Below are 15,332 nucleotides of genomic sequence, written 5' to 3'. Positions count from 1 at the left end.
AGTGAATAGACTACTAAACAGGGCCACCAAGTAAAACACAGCAAAGCCAAACAAAACCCAAACAAAGCGAGAGATCAAAACATCACATCAGCAACAGCTAGTCTTTCAAGCCTCTCTTTCTTGGACCGAGAGATGCATTGACTACGGTCAACCTAACATAACACCCACCACAAAAGCAGAACCATTAGGCCATCTCCAACAGTTCATCAGATGCATCACCAAATTTGAATTTGGTGAAAAAGTACACTTTTTTTTGGCTCTAACGGTTTTATCAAAACGATATCAAATTGAGAACGCTCTAAAATTTTCACCAAACTGAAGATGTCTTGCACCTTTCAGCAAATTACTGTGTATAGCCGTTGAGTGTGGATCCACCGGACGACCTGCTAGACGTCCTCCTAAATGACCACCTCAAGCAAAATTTTGTGAAAATTTACACAGGGAGGTCGACCCCCCCGGTCGACCACCAATTTAACCAAATAAAGCCATTTCATTGCCTCTCTACAACTATGTCCCTGATGAATACAACAGAGCAGCTATAAAAAGGGATTGAAATTTCAAGCCTTTGAAGGTTATCAAAACTAACAATTACCAAATTGTGCGAGTTGGGTTTTGTTTAGAAACAAGAAACTAATGTAAATAAAGTAGATGAGCGCGCGCGCGAGAGAGAGAGAGAGAGAGATGAGGATGAAAAAGCTTGAAGAGAATTAAAATAGTTAAGGACCAAGAAATGTGGTGGGTTGAAGAGAGAGATTATTGATGAGATTGGGAATGAGAATGACTTGCACGCATAAGAAAAATGAAGGTTGGAGATGGAAAACGCAAGAAGCAATGACTTTGTGTCCATTATTGATTTTGATTTTGTGGGTAGTCTTCTTCAAGTACCTCTCTCTCTCTCTCTCTCACACACAGTAGAGGCTTAAGTTCAGTGAAGCTTTGGTAGTCACCGACAATAGCTCTAAAGTGAAGAGTAAAGCAAATGGATCAGCAAAAGAAATTCATTTTTCTTTTTCCGATTGACTGGCCAGTCGACCGGCCGGACATCCAGTGTTTTGATAAAAGCTACAGTATTCACCATTGGAATGGCTAATATTAGATTAAGGAATTGATCTTTTTTTTACTTAGATTTGATGAAATTTTTGATGAACCGTTGGAGATGCCCTTACAATAACAAACAACTAGTAGCCCATTCCACCACATTAAACATTCAGAGATTGCACACCTCCCACTCAAGAAGTCCAGATCCTCCGTAGGCCTTTCCTGCAATCGATCCTGTAGTACAAAAAAGGGACGTGGTTTTGACTTTTTTTTTTCTTCTTCTCTTGCTCAACTTCTTCTGCTTTTCATGCACCTAACCCCCAAAAGCCTCAAAATCTCCGATTCTTGATCAGGTGTGCAAAGATGTCAGGAAGATAAACGTTCAATTCTTAAATATGTTAATATGAGTTGGTAATTTTTTGTGATTTGTTGATTTGTTTGACTGCAATACCTATCTAAATCTGGTGATCGCTGATTTGTTTCATGCTCGTGTAATATACAGGGAACAGAATCAGATCAGGAAATAATGGGGATGGTATTGCCGGAAATTAATGGTAGGGGAAGTTGGGTTAGATTGTAAAAAATTGGATTTGATGATTGTTGCTATTCTATTCAGCATGGTGAACAATTTTCATCATTCTCTTTTGTTCATCTGTAGGCTGTAGCATAGCTTTTGTTTACTCTCTCTAGAATCCACCTCATTTATTAAAAGATGATGTCAAACTTGGGTTCTCTCTTTTTCAAGAAACAATAATTAACATTCAAAAAAATTCTCAGAACACAAACCAAAAAACATATATATACTTATATATAGAGCGTGCTATGTTACACGAACTCGGGTACGGATATTGAGTGCGGATGCGTATCTAGGGATCGGACACTTCAAAATTAAAAATTAAGAATACGTAGATATGTATCCAAATTTGGATACGAGTACGGGGATACGTTAAATAGTTTTTAAAAAATATATATATTTATTATATGAAGATGAGTTATATTATATATATATTTTATAAATATTTTTATTTTATTTTACATGCATGCATTTATTTATTTTTTATTAATATATATAAGTATATATTATCTTAAATATATTATATGTTATATAATAATTATTATATAATATATAATAATAATAGTTATTATTATAGTTATTATTATTATTATTATTATTATTATTATTATTATTATATATAGTTGTTATAATAATAGGTAGATATACGAATAGAAGACAGAGATATGATCGAGAGAGAGATTGAGAACAGTACGGGAGGGAAAAAGACAGATCGAGAGAGAGAGAGAAGAGGAGATCGGGAGAAGATGAGAGATCGAGAGAAGAGGAGATCGAGAGACGAAAGAACAGGAGAGATCGAGAGAAGAGGAGATCGAGAGACGAAAGAACAGGAGGCGAGATCAAGAGTGAAGAATCGATTGGGGTGAGATTGAAGCCTGCGACTAGAGAGAAGTCGGTGACCAGGTTCTTGCTCTCTCCTCTTTCCTTTCTTCCGTATTTAGGGCTATTTCGTTGCTTCTTTATTTAGGGCAAAACATAGTCGTATCCATTTGTGATGAGCCGTATCCCCGCCGTATCCTGCACCCGTACCCGTGTCGTGTCGTGTCGACACGGGTACCTCTGAAGTTTCAAAGAGTCCGTGTAACATAGAGAGCGTGAGACATTTTGGGACCCTCTTGCAGAAGAGACGTCGGACTTCGCTCGCCGCCGTCTTCCTTTCGCCGATACGCCGTGTTCGTCTTCCAATCGTCTCCCTCAAACTTTTAGGGCTGCTTGAGTTCAAAACGCCCGAGGAAGAAGGAAACAAAAAATAAATGGTAAATTACAAACACAATTTACTTAAATTATAAATTATCCCTGTGGTTCTACAAATTATATTATGCCTCCTAAGATTTCTAATTTCATAATAAATAGATCATTTTATTAATAAATTATCAAGTTAATTAATAATTTTTAATAATGTTAAAATTTTATTTCAATTAATAATTCAGATAATTTTATTATTATATAGGTGAACAGTAAACAATTTTACTTTTTCAATTAATTCTGTTAAATAAAAAATTCTGACAGGAAGATATTTATAATTTTTTAAATCATAAGAGGTAATTCATATTTGAAGTAAACTTCAAAAATATATTTATAATTTTCCCAAAAATAAAATAAAATGAAACAACAAAACGGCGTTGTTTCACTAACGCTACTGTTGAAAGGATATCAACTCCCATTGAATAGATGAGTCAGTATCCGAAATGGTTAAAAATATTAGATATATTATAAATACACCTTTTAATATTTGTTTAAAATATAAATTGTCATTTATAATTGAAAAATTATAAATATTTATTTTAAAAAAAGCTTATTTAACAACATAAAAAAAATTATTAATAGCACTTTTACACAATAATAAAATTATCTGAATTATTAATTAAAATAAATTTCTGACATCATTAAAAATTATTAATTGATTCAATGATTTATTAGTAAAATGGACCATTTATTATGATATTAGAAATATCAAGATGTGGAATATAATTTTTTAAACTAGATGAGACAATTTATATTTTAAACAAATATCAAAAAATATATTTATAATAATAATAATAATAATAATAATAATAATAATAATAATCTCCTTATTTCTATTCAGCAAAGTATGAAGAGTTCGTTATTTTGGCCCCGAAGTTGTTGAATCTTTACATTGGAATATAAAAATAAAAATAAAAACAAAAACAGATTGGGTATATTGTTGTGTTTGATTTATAGATTTGAGGAGAAGTTTGAAAAGAAAATTAAACAAAAAAAATAGGTAAAATGTATAAATATTTATTTATATTTTATCTAATTTAATATATATATATATATATATATTTTTAAAAATTCATGAATAAAACACAATTTTAATTGATTCATAAGAAATCTCAAACCACATTATTATGTTTTCAGTTTTCAGTTTATATTTATAAAAATTTTAAAAACTCAAATAAAAACTTGTTTGGTAAAATTTTTTATTTATAAATCAGTGGTCTCAGTTTATAAATTTGGCCAAAAAATGAAAACATAAAAAATGTGTTTCCATTTTGAGTTTTCAGTTTTTTTTTTTTTTTTTTTTTTTATCACCCAACACTAGCCACCACCCGCCACCATTTTCCACCACCGTCTTCCGCCACCACCACCCACCCCCACCACCACCTGCCACCACCACTCACCACCCACCTGCCACCACCACCCACCACCCGCCACCACCACTCACTAGCCACCCGCCACCACCATCTACCCCTTGCTACCACCACCCACTTGCCATCCACTCGCCACCACCCACCACCTGCCACGACCATCCACCGCCCGCCACCACCACCCGCCACCTACTTGCCACCACCACCCGCCACCTACTTGCCACCACCACTCACCACCTATCTGCCACCACCATTCACCACCTGCTTCCACCAGCCACCCATCACCACCAGCCACCTGCTACTCAACCGCCACCACCACCACCACCATCACCCACCATCCACCCACCTGCCACCACCATCTACCACCCACCACCACCATCTACCACCCACTTGCTACCACCTACCACCCGCCACCACCCACCACCACCCGCCATCCGTCACCCACCTGCCACCACCACCCGCCACCACCCGTCACCACTACCACCACCACCACCACTACCACCACCACCCATTCGCTACCACCTACCACCCGCCACCGTCACCCATTCACCCGCCACCACCACCCACCTGTCACCACCACCCACCACCACCACCCACTATCCGCCACTGTCACCCACCCACCCACCACCACCACCCGCCACCTACCCGTCACCACCACCCGCCATCCGCCACCCACCTGCCACCACCACCCACCATCCGCTACCACCCCCACCACCACCCACTCGCTACCACCCACCACCCACCACCACCACCACCACCCCCCACTCGCCACCACCTGCCACCACTAGTTACCCACCACCCACTGTCATCACTTTCCACCACCATCTATTGCCACTACTTGCCACCACTTGCCATTTCTCACTCTTCTTTATATTTTAAATTTTTTTTTAAACATTTTGTCAATTACCAAACGCGTTTGTAGTTTATGTTTTTCTAAAAATAAACAAAAAATAAACAAAAACCAGTTTATAAAATTTTTGTAAATATAAACTGAAAACGTAAACGTTACCAAACACATCCGAAATTGAATACTAACTTTCAACCACTTTAAATAAATTGAACATACTATTTTCTTAATTGATTACAGAGTATAATTATGAATATCAAATCATCGCACCAAACAAACTAGACTGATTACGAGTATAATTGATCACATATAATATTGAATAATGTTTAAGAGTTTTAATTTGAGAGCTCTAATACAATTTTAATGATGTGGAGAGTGCTTATATAAAAGTGGGCCTCACACTCCTCTCTCTATCTCTCTCTACTCTCTCTCTTTTTATCACCTCACTAGAATTCTATTTAGAGCTCTAGTATTAGAGTTATATATCATTATTGTATAATATCAGGGGTACTTTTTCATAAATCTCTTTTCACTTATGTTCTATTTAGTTCACATTATTTTCTTATCTTCCAATAAGTCCTATGAGTGACATAATTACCAAAATATCCCTAATAATATTCATATTTACAGTGTGAATGTTCTGTGATGTGAATGTTCACACCGTTAATATGAATGTTCACACTGTCAATGTGAACGTTCACACGTCAATGTAAATATTCACATTGTAAAATATAAATGTTCACATCACCAAATTGCTAACCGTTCAAAAAAAATTGTAAGGGTAGAAATGCCCATAAAATACTTTAAATATGAGAATTAGGATTTGGTAAATCAAATATTCAAATAATAGGACTTATTGGAATATCAAAATATCTTATGGACTAATTGAGACACAAACACTTAAAAATGGATTTTCTAATAAATCTCTTGTATGAGTCGATTTCAGACCACACTGCCAAACTAGTATTCAACTGGAGAGCACTGATGGAATAGATGGCGCATGAATGACCTGTAACAGAAAGATGAGATTCCGGCAGTGGTTTGTCCACCCGGGGACACTCCGACGATCAAGTCAATTATCTCTCAAAGATAGCAAAAGTGCTTAACTCACTATTCAGAATATAAAAAGCGTACCTTAGACCCATGGGGGTGCCTTCCTTTTATAGCCAACACAATCCTAGTCCCAATACCCAAACTGAAGTCTTCTCTTGTTCTAGGACTCCTGTCCCTTATCCGCTTATCCCGGACTTCGGTATCTTCGGAGATAACCTCGGCCTAGCCGAGATTACTTCAGTGTCATGACCAGGACACGTGACACCTCAACTGGCACTTTGGTGACACCTCGGCCATGTGTCGTCATTCAAAATTTATGTCCCCACAACTGCCCCCTAGGTTCTATTACCTCGGCATCCTGAGGTGATGGAACCTATATCATTTCTTCCACTTAGCACGTCGGCTAAGCTTGCTCTATCCTTTACTACCGAGGTCATCATACATCGGCTCCATATGATAAACACTTCAGTGTGTTTGCATCAACGCCTTTAAAACTACTAACCAAGTCTGTTCAAGTTCATTGAGCCGAGATCGCCCCGTGGCCGAGGTCTTTGCTTCATTAAATCAAAAACTCCAAGAGTTTTATCACGTGTATGAGCTGTCACGCACAATATTTCAACTGTTTCTGCCACGTGTCTTTTTCCCACTGAGCCGTACTCGACACGCACCACCAAGTTGCATCATTCGTGCGTGAGCCGTCTGACAGGCACGTCGTCGTCATAGGCATATTGATGGCATTTTGCCACCATTCTCCGCGTTTGATCAAAAATCAATTCTCTCTCTCCGTCTCTTCACTTTTTCACTACCATCTTCGTGCAAACTCTCTCTCTCTCTCTCCCAAATCTGCCATTGTTTCAAGCCTTCAAGCTCTGCAACCACTCTCATTCTTCCCCTCCGGTGAAGCTCTCATTGATCTTTTCCGATTGCAACCATCTCCTGACTCCAACGTACTCAACACCAGTTTTCATTCCTGTGGTAAGCTACTGTTCCTCTTGGTTTTCAATTCTTGGTTCTCTTTGAATTCTGTTACATTCGTGCTCTCTCACTGTCACTTCGTTCATATTTTTTTTTATTAACAATCTGTGTATGTGAACTCAATCATGCATTTGGACATGTTTACATCGTGATTTTATTTTTGCCTAATCCATTCTTGAATATTCATACACTGCTTACATATCTGTTGATTTTTGCCACTATTCTTGGCCTCACACACCTGCACAAACTTTATCAATGTGTTCTTGATGATTCATCACTGTTCTTGATTCTGAATCATATTCCTGTTTCTTTTTTCTATGTTTTTTCAGATTCTTGCCTTTAATCCTTGTTTGCCTAGACCTAGGTTTGGGATTTGTCATAGAACTCACAAATCTTAGGGAAAACTGAAACGAATTCCCCTTAGATCCACACAAATTCTTTCCCCGGCACACATTTAGGTTTTAGCCGAGGTCCCTCAAACCCTTACAAAACACTTCCTTTTGAAATCCAACACCTTCCCTCAAGCCGACGTCATGGGTATATGGAAGCATAAGGTAGACACTCCGACCAAGTTAGAATATTTCAGGCAGGAGTTTTCCATCCCTGCCGACGTTCATCTTAGGTTGGCAGGAGGGGATGACTCTATTATGCCCACAGATGATTCCATGCCCTTCCCTATTGTAGCTTTCATAGAGTGTGGACTTAGGCTCCCACTTGACATCCTTTTCGGCGAAATCCTCCATTCCTACAAATTGGACCCAATGCAACTCACCATTAGTTCTTATCGAGTTATCAATGGCATAATAGCTTTAGCCAAACAAGAGAATGCTAGGGTAACCTTAGCCGACATTCAATACTGCTATACCATGTGTGGCCTCAAGTTAGAAAAATGCTATATCTACTACCTCAAATCGAGGTCCACAGAATACAAAATTATTGTCGACCTCCCAAACTCCAACAAGGGAGTCGGGGACGATTACTTCATTGTCTCGGGCACCTAGGAGTTTGCTCCGGATGAGGACCTTCACCTCTACCCTCTTAGCTGAATAGTATTTGTAAAGGGTAATGGTAAGAGCCAAGTGTTTACACTTACTTGTTTTTCCAGTCTTTAATACTTCGTTCTTACTGTATGTTCTAACGTCGGTTTTTCTTGCAGCTCTTCCGCAGCGAGCAAAAGACTTCCGCAAGCCCTTCTTCCTCAGCAAGGGCTTGAAGAAGCTGTTGGATTTGCCCGTTCAGAGGCGGAGAACTCCCTTACTGCTTAACTACATCCCCACATACAAGTCAGTCCTTCCCGACATCCCTAAGAAGAAGAACAAGTCTCCTCCTTCTTCCTTAACTCCACCAGTAACTTCATCATCTCGGCCAGATCAGGGCTCAACTGCTGATCTAGCTGAGTAATCATCAACCTCGGCTCTATATCTGATCCCCCCATCTCAACGCAAATACCGATGTCGTACTAAAATCGCTGCTGAGATGGGTTACAAGAAGGCAGTTGTAGAAGATCTTTTGGCCGACATCCCTACCACTGCCGACGCTCAACCAGCACCATCTCAGCCTCAACCAAAGCTGAAACAAAAAAGGCTGAAGAAAGCCCAACCCAAGGTAACGATGACTCAGATTGATACTGAGGACACTTTGCCAATTTCAAAGTTGGCCGAGAGCCAGAAGACTACTTCTGCTGCAGAAAAAAAGCCCGCTGAGGTCGAACCATCCCAACCAACTCGGTCAAAGAGGCCGAGGTCAGAATCGGCCACAACCTCGGGGTCCATGAAATCAAATGCCCTTTGGGCCCCTCTCATCACCATAGAGGACAAGCCGGTAAGAGTTGGTGATAGCGCGACCGATCTTGAGGTCGGCGTTGCCCTCTCTACGGCTTTGCTTTTTCCAAATGATCTTAACCGTAGCGCCGAGATGAGCGAGTATGAAAACTTCGCTCTGATGCTGCAGCATTCCGTTCAAGTAAGTCCCTTGCACTTGGTATTTTTCTTACTCTATTTTTCCATACTTAGAGAATTTTTTACTAACTTCTGCTCTGTCCAATTACTTTCAGGGGATCCAGTACGCCCACTCCCTCTTAATGTAAGCTTTTGAAATAAGGAAGAAGTTGGCCAATAAAATGAAAGAGGTCGCTGGTTTACAGAAGACCATCAATAAGGCCAAGGAAAGAATAAAGAACTTGGCAGATCAGGCAGACGCAGCAAAGAAGGCTCAAGATGAGACCGAGGAAAAAGCTGAGGTTGTCGAGGCTATTGCCAAGGTGTTCACGGCCGAAAAGAAAGAGGCCGAGGCAAAGACGGCCAAGGCCCAAAAAGAACTACAAAATGCCCTGGCCACAAAAGAGGCTGAGCTCAAGGCCGCCGATGAAAAGGCGTTTGCTGAGGGGGCGGCCGACGTCACGGAGGATTACAAAAAGCAAGTGAAGCAGGCATGTAACAAGGGTTTCACCCTTGGTTGGATGGTGCCCTTAAAAAGCTTGACATCCCCAAGGACTCCCCCCCTCAAGAATGCCGACAACCTCCCCTTGCCATTCCCCCCTACTCCAAGCCAATCCGAAGATGATTCTGAGTTTGAGGAGGAAGCGTTGGTGAGGAAGAAGAAGGAAGCTGTTGGGGCCCAGTCCCCTACTCTGAATGAGCAAGTCGTGGACTTGTCTCAGGATGAGGAGGGTGAGGCTTCCAAAGACGTTGCTCCTGAGAGGGCAACATCGGATGCGCCTATTGCCGACAAGAGCCTCGACCAAACTCTTCAAGAAATTGATGCCGAGCTCTAGGCTGAGAGGGTCGCCGAGATTTCTTCTCAGCTGTCTTCTGAGCTCTAGACCCAACCAACCAGAGACACTGAAGAATCTTAGTTTGTTGTTTTTCTCTTTTTACTGTACCTTGTATTTTTTTCTTTCTTTTTGAAACAGTGTAAGCTTTAATTTGGCTGACGTGCCACTTTTGTAATCTGAACAATTCCTTCTTCGCTTATCTAAATGCACTCTCTAATTTCTTCTTTCAATGTGATTGTATGTTTGTCTTCTTGTACTCTTGTATGACTCTTTATACTTAGAATAATTTTCATGTCTTCAACATACACCTTGACTGCATAATCTTCTCAGTATAGAATACTTCAGCTATTCTCACTAACAGTTTATCTCGGCTTTGTCTTAACACTTGAAAATATTTATAATATTTTCACAAGTGTTAATTACAACTTGCCGCCTCACTCAAGACCTTTGTCTTCTGTTTTTGCAATATATCCTTGGGTTTAACTTCAACTTGTAACTTTTCTTAAAAATTTCAACAAGTGTTAAACCAACTCTTTCTAACATAACCTCGGCTTAACTGCAACTTGTAAAGTTTTCTCAAAATTTCAACAAGTGTTAAACCAACTCTTTCTAACATAACCTTGGCTTAGCTGCAACTTGTAAATTTTTCTCAAAATTTCAACAAGTGTTAAACCAACTCCCTTTAACGTAACCTCGGTTTAACTTCAACTTGTAAATTTTTGTCAAAATTTCAACAAGTGTTAAACCAATCTTCCAAGCGTCACTCTCCAGCCCTCTGCCCCCTAATGTGAACCTAAGTTCCACTTGGGTTTCTCATTAAGCCTTGTCGCTGAGGTCAGATTCAAACAAAGTCTGACCGGGGTTATCAACCTCGATCTCTTTGTTAATCTAACTAAAATGTACTTAGTTTCAATCTGAGTCTGACTCTGCCGATATGACAAGTCCAGGTTAACCTAACTTAGTTCAACTCTATTATATGCAAGTAAAAGTTCTACTCTGCTATATAATAAGTCTAAGTTATTCGTCATGTTTCGTGTAGAAACATCGCCAACTTAGTTCAACTCTATTATATGTAAGTAAAAGCTCTACTCTGCCATATAATAAGTCTAAGTTATTCATCATGTTTCGCTTAGAAACATCGCCAACTTAGTTCAACTCTATTATATGCAAGTAAAAGTTCTACTCTACCATATAATAAGTCTAAGTTATTTGTCATGTTTCGCTTAGAAGCATCGCCGACTTAGTTCAACTCTATTATATGCAAGTAAAAGTTCTACTTTGCCATATAATAAGTCTAAGTTATTCGTCATGTTTCGCTTAGAAACATCGTCAAGTATCTGGTCAATCACACTACACAAGTTTGAAAATCAAACTAAAACTTTATTATTACTTCGGCTAATAACAAAAAATCTTTAGAAGTAAGAAACTCTTAATGATAAAAAATTTCAAATTGCAAGTATTCCAAGGTCTTAGCAACTCTTTGCCTTCACTGTCCTAAAGCCGATATGCCCCATTGCCCAAGATCGAGGTGATTCTACCAGATCCCTCCCAATTTGGGCCAAGCTTGCCCTCTCTGGGATCCTTCTTGTTGCTGATGACCTTTCTCAGGACGAGGTCACCAACTTGGAACTCTCGTGGGTTCACCTTCTTATTATAAGCCCTGGCAAGCTACTGCTGGTATGCCCCTAGCTGAATTGCTGCTTTCTCTCTTCTTTCTTCTAGCAGATCCAGATCTTGGGCTAAAAATACATCATTCGTTCCATTTTCCACTCCCTAGGTTCTGATCCCTGGGATACCGACCTCCAGAGGAATGACTGCTTCTGTTCCATAAGCCATGCCAAATAGGGATTCCCCAGTTGATCCCCAGTTGATCTTCTCGGCGTAGTTCGATATGCCCAAAGTACACTGAGCAATTCATCTACCCACTTTCCCATTGCTGCTTGTAGCGTCTTCTTAATCTCATCCAAGATAACTTTGTTAGATGCTTCTGCTTGTCCATTGCTTTGAGGAAAACTTGGGGTGAAAAAATAATTCTTGATTTTGAACTTTGTACAGAAGCTCTTGATTAGCTTACTATCAAACTGTGTTCCATTGTTAGCTATTATTGCTCTTGGGATCCCAAACCTGGTGATGATGTTCTTCTATATGAAGTTCTTCACATCAACATCCTGAGTCTTGGCAAGGGGGTTCAGCTTCTACCCATTTTGTGAAGTAATCTGTTGCCACCAGCAGGTACTTCCTTTGTCCAGTTGCTTGAGGCAGTTTCCAACAAGATCCATGCCCCATTGGGCAAATAGCCAAGGGATGGACACCAGGTTCAAGTCTGCTGCTGGTTGGTGTATCAAAGATGCAAGCCTTTGGTACTTATCACACCTCTTAACATAGGCTTCAGTATCCTTCTGCATGTAGGGCCACCAGTACCCCAGAGTATTGGCCCTATGAGCAAGTGACCTGCCCCCTGCGTGGCTTCTACACACTCCTTCATGTATCTCGTACAAAAAATCTTCAACTTGTGCAGGATGCATACACCTCAGAAGGGATCCAGTACAAGATTTTCTATAAAGGTGTCCTTCTGCTGTTAAACTAAATCTTGCTAACTTCAGTCTGACCTTGTGCGCCTCTTTTCGATCGTCTGGCAGCTTCCCATCTCTAAAGAATACTATTATTGTGTCCATCCAACTTGATTCCATCTCCACACACATTGTTTCACGCTCTGTGTTCGGTGGTTCTATGCTTGGACCTGACAAGTAGTCAACCATTATCGTTCTTGCCTCTTCAGGCTTCATTGTACTAGCCAGGTTAGCCAAAGCATCGGCGTGGCTGTTGTCATCTCAGCTGACCTACTGTAGTCGGCAATTTTGAAATAAGGCTACCAGTCTGCCCACTTCCTCTGCACAGGCCGAATCACAGAAGACTATTACCTCGTCGGCTGCCATGGCTGCTGCCAGTTTTAACCCTGTGATTAGTGCTTCATATTCTGCTTCATTGTTTGAGGCCCTAAAGCCCAAACGAATGGATTGTTCTAGTATCTGCCCATCTGGTAATACTAATACTACTCCTGCCCCTGCTCGTTGTTGGTTTGAACTCTTATCAACGAACAACCGAAAGGAGTCACTGATGTAAATGCTGCAGTGCCTGAGTTTCTCTTTCTTCCTTTGTTCTGCTGTCCCCTGCTAAGTTCTTTTTTGCTCACTTGAACGTTGTATACTTCGGCTCAACGGAGCCCGATGTATGACAACATCTCGTGTGAATTCGGCCACAAAGTCGGCTAAAACCTGGCCTTTGATTGCTATCTTGGGTTTGAATTCCAAGTCATATTGGCCTAGGGCCACTGCCCATCTGGCTATTCTGCCTGTCAGATCTCCTTGTTGCAACAGGGACTTTAAAAGATGTTCAGTTAACACCACAATTTTGTGGGCTTGAAAGTAATGGTTCAGCTTCTTGGAAGCCATTACTAAAGCCGGTGTTAACTTCTCCAAGGGTAAGTATCTGGTCTCTGCATCTGCCAGGGTTTTACTCACGCAGTAAACTGCCCTTTGCTCCCCATTTTCTTCTCTGACTACTACGGCACTCACTGCATGCTTTGAAACTGCCAAGTATAAGAACAGCTCCCTTCCAGGTGTTGGATTTGAGAGAACTGGAGCTGTGGTCAAATACTTCTTCAAGTCGGCCAAGGCGGCTTCGCACTCTTCGGTCCATAAGAAGTCTATGGCTTTCTTTACTAAGCTGAAGAAGGGCTTACACTTATCAGAACTTCTACTTATGAACTTGTTCAGGGCTGCAGCCCTTTCAGTTAGCATCTGCACTTGCTTTGCCGACGTTGAGCTCTTCAGTTCTAAGATGACCTTGATCTGATCTGGGCTTGCTTCAATGCCTCTTCTTGTTACCAGATATCCTAAGAACTTACCAGACCCAACTCCAAATGCACAATTTGATGCATTGAGTCGGAGCCGATATGTTTTAAGGATGTCAAAGACTGTCTTTAAGTCTTCTACATGATCTTTAGGTTCCTTGGTCTTCACGACCATGTCATCTATGTATACCTCTACTGTTCTGCCAATTAGATGTTTGAACATCTTGGTTACCAGCCTCTAGTAAGTTGCTCCTGCATTTTTCAACCCAAAAGGCATTACTCTGTAGCAATATAGCCCTTTTGGGGTGATAAATGCAGTCTTTTTCTCATCTGGGGGGTACATAGCTATCTGATGGTACCCCTATAGGCATCTAGGAAGCTCATCCTTCCATGCCCTGAAGTGGCATCCACCAATTGGTCAATCTTGGGTAATGGGAAACTGTCTTTGGGACAAGCCTTGTTTAGGCTGGTGAAGTCCATGCAGACCCTCCACTTACAATTCTTTTTCTTCACAACCACTGTGTTTGATAACCATGTCGGGTAATTTATTTCCCGAATGGCTCTGGCCTCCAAAAGTCAATCCACTTCTTCTTCTACTGCTTCAACATGCAATAATGTCGGCCTCCTTGCTCGCTGGATGATAAGTGTGGCCGATCTGTCAACATTCAGTCTGTGGCAAGTGACGTCGGGGTTAATGCCAGGCATCTTATATGGTGTCCATGCAAACACCTCAAGGTTTGCCCTCAGGAATGCCTCTAACTCTTTTTCCTTTTCCCCGGCTAAGCCCGAGCTGAGAAGAAAGAAACGTTTTTTATCCCCTTGCTGGACAAAGATTTTCTTCAGGGCTTCTTCGCTCTTCTCGGCTGGCTCTTTGCCGACGTCATCCAGGACTTCCACATTCTCATCATCGATCTCTGTTGTTTCTACTTCTCATATGCTGCAGATAGATTTTATTGTTGCCATGGAGCAATTCTTTACCTGCAACTGATCCCCTCCAACCTCTTCTATCTCATGCTCTGTTGGGAACCGCAATAGTTGATGTAACGTTGAGGGAATAGCCCCCATTGCATATAGCCATGGCCTTCTCAAGATGGCATTGTAAGGGGAGGGTGTGTCGATTATGGTGAACTCTGTTTTTATCTTCTTAGTGCCAGCCTGCACCTCCAAACTTGCTGCTTCCAGGGGCCACGTCGGCGTTCTATTGAACCCAACCATTGGGCCATTGGACTGCTCCAAGTCATCTTGGAGAAGGCCAAGTTCCTTGTAACACCTGACATACATGATGTCACAAGAGCTGCCTTGGTCAACCAAGATGCGCTTCACTTGGCACTCTCCAATCTGGAGGGATATTACCAAGGCATCGTTGTGTGGATGCTGCACCATCTCCCGGTCTTCCTCAGTAAAGAACACCACTGGTCCCTAGCTCTTGTCTGCCCTAGGTTTCTTCTTCCCGACCTGATACACATGTTGTAAGTGTTTTACTTTCTGGGTTTCTCCCCTCATCTCATTCTCATTTATCTTTGAGTGAATCACATTGATCACTCGAGGTCCGCCTGCCTACGGTTGTGGTGGTGGTGGTGGTGCTGTTGGTGCTTGGGGCAGTCTTG

This window comes from Camellia sinensis, chromosome 6 (genome assembly GCF_055761805.1).
Source record: "Camellia sinensis isolate YWXY chromosome 6, ASM5576180v1, whole genome shotgun sequence".
NCBI lineage: Eukaryota > Viridiplantae > Streptophyta > Magnoliopsida > Ericales > Theaceae > Camellia > Camellia sinensis.
The sequence above is the reverse complement of the archived record's forward strand: the minus strand, read 5'-3'. Positions refer to the sequence as shown.